Source organism: Camellia sinensis, chromosome 4 (assembly GCF_055761805.1).
Source record: "Camellia sinensis isolate YWXY chromosome 4, ASM5576180v1, whole genome shotgun sequence".
In the NCBI taxonomy this organism is placed as follows: Eukaryota; Viridiplantae; Streptophyta; class Magnoliopsida; order Ericales; family Theaceae; genus Camellia; species Camellia sinensis.
In genome coordinates, this window is record NC_138964.1 from 126427023 (window position 1) to 126433558 (window position 6536).

Genomic DNA, 6536 nt, shown 5'->3' on the forward strand with positions numbered 1-6536 from the left:
AAAATATTAATAATTTGTACAAGAAATGAATTAATAAAATATATATTTATTTTATAAAAATAATTTTTTTTGCGACAGTAGTAAACCGTTGCTAATGTAATCATTAGTTTCTTATATTTTATTAGCGACAGTTTAAGCTGTTGTGCATACGAGATTAATTTAATTCTATTTTTTGCGATGTTTTAGACCGTCGCTAAAAATACTTTTAGTGACGCAACTATCATCTCTAAAAAAATTAGCGAAGGCATCTTAAATCGTCGCTAAAAGTGATGTTTTCTCTTTTTTTTTTTGTCAGGTTAAACTGTTGTAAAAATTATTGATTTGCCATCGCTATAAGAAAGCGACGGTTTGTAACCGTCACAAATACCTTTTGTTACGCCTTCTTCCGCCATCTCCTAATTTTCCGTCACTATTTCATCGCAAAAAATCTTCTGTGACGGCATGTTCACCTTTTGTGACGTTTGAAACCGTTGCAAAAGATCTAATTTTTAATAGTGATAGGAGTAAGGGTTGGTGGGAAGATGGGTGGTGGTTGGTGGCGGGATTAAGAAGGTGACAGGGTGGAGGTATGGGGAGGGGTGATGGCAAGGTTTGAGGTGACGGGTTGAAAAGAATGGTGGTTGATTTTAGAAAGCCATTAAAAAAATAAAAATAGATAAAATAGAAACGCTTCAAATAAATTAATTTTTTAAAAACATTTTGTGAGTTTAATTTTAACTAATAAATAAACTTTTAAACTAACTCACAAAGTAATTAGAGCACCTTTTGGTCTTACTTTAAGAGCACAATTATTATATATCTATATCTATCTATCTATAGTGTATATAATTGCAAAACGTTAGCCTTTTGAATTATTAAAATAAAAAAATTCACGTCAATATGTTATTGGTTAGTTCAACTTTTTTGTTTTTGTTTTCTAAATATCATAAATACTATTAATCTATCATTATGGAAAGTTCTTAAAATCATTTACTTATGTTCATTTCCATTTTTGTTTTACCTTTTAAATTTAAAATATTCCGTCAATATGGAATTTTTTAAAGTTTTTTTTTAAAATTTTTTTAATGCATTTTTCTCAATTACTTTTAATGAATTTTGGTTACTATGGAAAATTAATTCAAATTTATTTTAATAATGTTTTTTTCTAATCTATATCTATGTATCTATCTATCTATCTATAATTGCAAAACATTGTTGGGTTTTTAAGCTCTGATCCCAACTCTATTTTCTTAGATGTTTGTAATTTATAAAATATAACAAACACATGTCATGTAACTATATGGGTTCTTTTACCATAAACATAATTATTATTTGTTTAATTAATGTAGTAAAATCTTTTAATTCTTGACACATATAAAGAAATTACACGCACATATATAAGAAAATTAAATCAGATTTCTAAATTTATTTATACAATATATAATTGCAAAATATTGTTAGGTCTTTATAGCTTAAACTTTCCATCCATTTTTCTTAGATTTTTAAAATTTTTGTCATTAATAATAATGTGTCATAATATTTTTGAAGTTAAAATAATTAGCAATACACCCGTGCTATGCACGGTTAAAAATAAATGTTTGTTAAGAGTAAAATTTTTTTTAGGATTGCTCTTTGTAGACAAAATGTAATTTTTAGATTTACACTTAAAAATGAGTTACATTAAATCATAATAAATTTAGGAAAAATTTCATTTAAGTGGATGCTTGAAAAAATATTTTTAAATTAATGATAAATTTTACAAAAATTAAAAATTAAAATTATAAAGTTTTTCAAGATTTGGTAATTAAATTTTCAAAAATTCACTGATATGTGATTTTTCCATAAATTTATTTAAAAACTTAGAGGGAAATAAATTTATAGTCAATATACAAAAACAAAATAAAATTTATTATACATATATGTAAATTGCATATAATAATAAAGAATCGTGAAATGAAATTTTATGACAAATTTCTCATACTTAAAATGAACCAATTGAGTCCATTTTTTTAGCTTATTCTATGAAAATATTCATTACAAAAATGAGTAAACTATAGAGAAAATGTTAAGTTATGAATTTAAAGTCTGACCAATTAACACCAAATTTTCATAGTTTCAGCTTAGCCAACTCAACTTGTTTTGAAATTGTTAACTTAATACAATATTCTGTCATCTATTATAAGGAAAAATTAAATTGACATATTAAGACTAAATATTATTCTTAAAAAGCTTCATTTTGCAAGACGTAACTTAAAATGAAAATATTCTACTAAACAACTTAAATATCAAAATGCAATGCTTATAACAACTTTTAACGATTTTACCTAGAAAGATAATTAGAAAAATGTAATTGGCCCTCTAAATTTTTTATACATTGCTAATGTAATTTTTTTTCTTAAATAATATAAATGCATATAAATTAAAAAATTAGTTTGAGATAATTTTTTATAAAAATAATTTTAATAGTTCAATGCGAAAATTTTAGAAAATTTGAATGAATAAATACGAGTTGTAAAAAGTAATTTGATTTTTCAACCATATGATGCATCTTATTTCAATCTTCAATAATTTTTATAGTATATATACGTGTAGAATTATTTGTGTTACCTTATGGTGAGGATGCAGTTAAAAGTTATACTTGAATTTGAAAATACAAAATGTTAAGATCAAGTTAGACCAATCTAATATTTGGGTAAACTCTTCTTAATCCAGCCAACTATAAAGCCAATCTTATGGTTCAAATTATAGGCCACTATTTTAATTTTTTAATTGTAAATAATTTTGTTCAAATGTTTCTATAATTTAAAATATCTATATATATATATATATATATCTTTATATAAGATAATTTAATCAGGATAGGCCATAGAGTTACTATTTTTGCTTACTTTCTAATTTGTACTTCAAAATCAAACTATTTTATTAGTCAATTATTAATTTATGAATAAAAACCCTGATCTAGAATTGATATTTTTTCGGACCAAACTATTTAGACTTGAGAGACTGCTCAACCATAGTTTAAATTTTTTTTCTTCCATTTTCAAAAGTAATGCAGTTTAATAAAATTTGGAAAATGTTTTCAAGTTGATAAAAAAATCAACAAAATAAATGTAAAATATATTTTTTAAAAAAATGTATTATAAAATTTGGAAACTAACATGGGTATGTATGTGTATTGCATGTATTGACATCATTTTTTTTTTTTTTTTGAACATGGAAATGCCAAAAGAAGGCTTACAAGATAGAATCAAAATCTTAAAAGGCCAAGAGCTCTGAAGTAGGATTTCTCACCCAACCAAGAGAAAGCTTACCCTTCAGATTACAAGAAGCTAACCAATGAGCTAACCATTTTTGCCCATGAGCTCTCGTCTTTCCCTATCATTTGGACAAGACTTTATCAAAGATAATGTCCACTCTGCTGCTGATAGGGGTGAGCAGCGGATATACCGATCCGCCAAAACCGACCGAACCGAACCGATCCGCCGCATTTTGGACGGATGCGTGATGATGAGCGGACGGTTGCGGATTGATTTTCTCCAATCCGCCAATTTGGCGGACGGATGGCGGATTTGAGATTTTTTGGCCGCAACCGAACCGCCAAACCGCCAAATCGCGAGCACCTGTAGTAATTTATAAGACTTTGTATTTTCAATTTGTTTAAATATTATGTTTGTGTTTTCAATTGAAAAAGAGTTTAAATATTCTGTTGAAAAAAAGTTTTCAACTTGATTATATTTTTGAATTGAAAAAAATAAACGTATTATTCATCTATATTTTTTAGTTTTTAAATCTAACTCTAAAAATAATAAATAGAAAATATGATATATGTTGGTTGGTTTTTGTTTTCAAAAACATATGTAGATGTAACAATATAGAGACATTCAATCTCTATAATTGCTCTGTTTATGGTTTTGGTGGTTTGAATTGTTATTATATTTTAAGAATTACAGATTGTAATACTTTATAGGGATGAATCATACTGTGATTGTAATATGTGGATGAAGCATGTAGTGATCGTGATATTCTAAAGCTTCAAACTTTCTTTCTTTGGATAAGGCATACAGTGATTGTAATACTTTTTTAAGTCATTGACTGTAATACTTTTTTTTTTTTACTTTTTTTTTTTAAGGAAGTGCACAAGTTGAATTATGTTGAAAATTTATAAAATTTTAAACTGCCAAACTGATTCGCATCCATCCGCCAAACCGCTAATCCGCTCAATCAACATCCGCCGGATTGGCGGACGGATGCGGATTGATTTTCTTCAATCCGCTAATCTGGCGGACGGATGGCGGATTAGAGGTTTCGTGGCCGCAACCGACCCGCGCCCACCCCTAGCTGCTGATGTTGGTCGACAGTCACAAAACTTACACCCAATATTGCACCCAAACCAAACAGCCCTTGTTCAATTAAAATTATTTTTATAAAAAATTATCTCAAACTAATTTTTTAATTTATACGCATTTATATTATTTAAGAAAAAAAAATATACTAGCAATGTGTAGATTTTCTAATCATCTTTCTTGCTAAAATCATCAAAAGTTATTATAAGCATTGCATTTTGATATTTAAGTTGTTTATAATAATATTTTCACTTTAAGTTACCTTTTGCAAAATGAAACTTTTTAAGATTACATATTTAGCCTTAATATGTCAATTATTCTTAATTTTTCGTTATAATAGATGCCAAAATATTGTATTAAGTTAGCAATTTCAAAACAAATTGAGTTGGCTAAGCTGAAACTATGAAAATTTGGTGTTAATCAGTCAAACTTTAAATTGATAACTTAACATTTTCTCTGTAACTTAGTTTTGTAATAAATATTTTCATAGAATAAGTCAAAAAAATGGACTCAATAAGTTCATTTTAAGTATGAGAAATTTGTCATAAAATTTCATTTCATGATAGTACTTTATCATTATATGCAATTTATATATATGTATACTAATTTTTAATTTTTATTTTTTTTGTATAATGCCTATAAATTTATTTTCATCTAAGTTTTTAAATAAATTCACGGGGAAATCACATATTAGTGAATTTTTCAAAAATTAATTACCAAAATCTTGACAAAACTTTATAATTTTACTTCTTAATTTTTTGTAAAATTTATTACTAATTTAAAAATATTTTTCCATACATCTACTTAAGAAACTTAGAATTTGAGGTGTCGACCCCCAAACTCACCAAACAGTGTTGGTTTAGCACAAAACTTGGCACAAATGATTGCTTAGGCACGAGAGACTTGTAGGAGAAGACGAGACTCAAATCGGGTTCTCGGTTTGGGAGATAGAGCCGGATTTCGGTTTAGGCAAACTAATTCTTTAAGAAACTTAGAATTCGAGGTTTTGATGCCCCAAAATCACCAAACTGCGTCAGATTGGTACAAAACTTGGCACACACGACCGCCTTAGCACAGAGACTTGTGGGAGAAGACGAGACTCAAATCGGGTTCTCGATTTGGGAGTTAGAGCCGGATTTCGATTTAGGCAAAATTATTTACTTAATTATTTTTGTAATTGTATAGTAGTTAGATTTTTTTTTTTATAATTAACATATTAACCCTTGTTGTAAATTATTTTTGTTTTTTGTTGTCAGATATTTCCCGAGTAGAAGTTTACTTATTGCGGAATGCATGCCTGTGAAGAATGCGACTAGCTTTTGTTTTTGTTATCCATGGAGAATGATGAGGAAAACTTTTGTTTTTGGTTTATGTTATTTTGAATTGTTAACAACATTATGTATTTAAACATTATATAGTGAGGTAATTTTGCTGATGTGTTGTTATGAATGCAAGAATATTTTTATTATAGATAAATTGTTATTTCTATACAGATTTTTTTTTATTATTATGCAATTATTGGTTTTTTTTTCAATTTTTTTCTGTCTAATACAGGTAATTTGAATATTTTTAATAATTTCATTACAGGTTTTTTTTTTTTTTGGCGACATAGTCAATGCCGTTGCAAACGAATTTTAGCGACAGAGGTCATACCGTCGCAAAACAAAAATATCGCGACAGTATTGTGTTGCCATCTCAAATAAAAATTTTAACAACGGTACAACATTGTTGTCGCAAAAGATATCATTTTTTTACATATTATAGGCAATAGTAAAACGCCGTTGCAAAACCACATTTGCCGTCCCAAAAAAAAAAGGCGACGACATCATGCCGTCACTAAAACGTTTTAGCAACACCCTCTGTTGTGACCCCTCCTTATCCTCGCTAAAAGTTTTTTGAGATGGCATTAGGGGTATTTACGACGGCATTTTGCCAGCGCCAAAAATTGAAATTTTTGTAATGAAATAATGCAACTTGACTTAAAATTAGATGTTGACTAGAATAATTAAAATGTGACAAAGTGACATTGAGTGTACAGTGTAAAGGTACAAAATGAAATTTATCTCTTAAATCTTTATTACTATCTAAATCTCAATTTTCCCTAAAATCTTAGTAACGATTATTTATCGGGCATATGTTTAAAAACTGATAATACTATAAAAATTTGAATTACAATACGTATTTTAATATATTTTCTATACATTTTCACTTCCA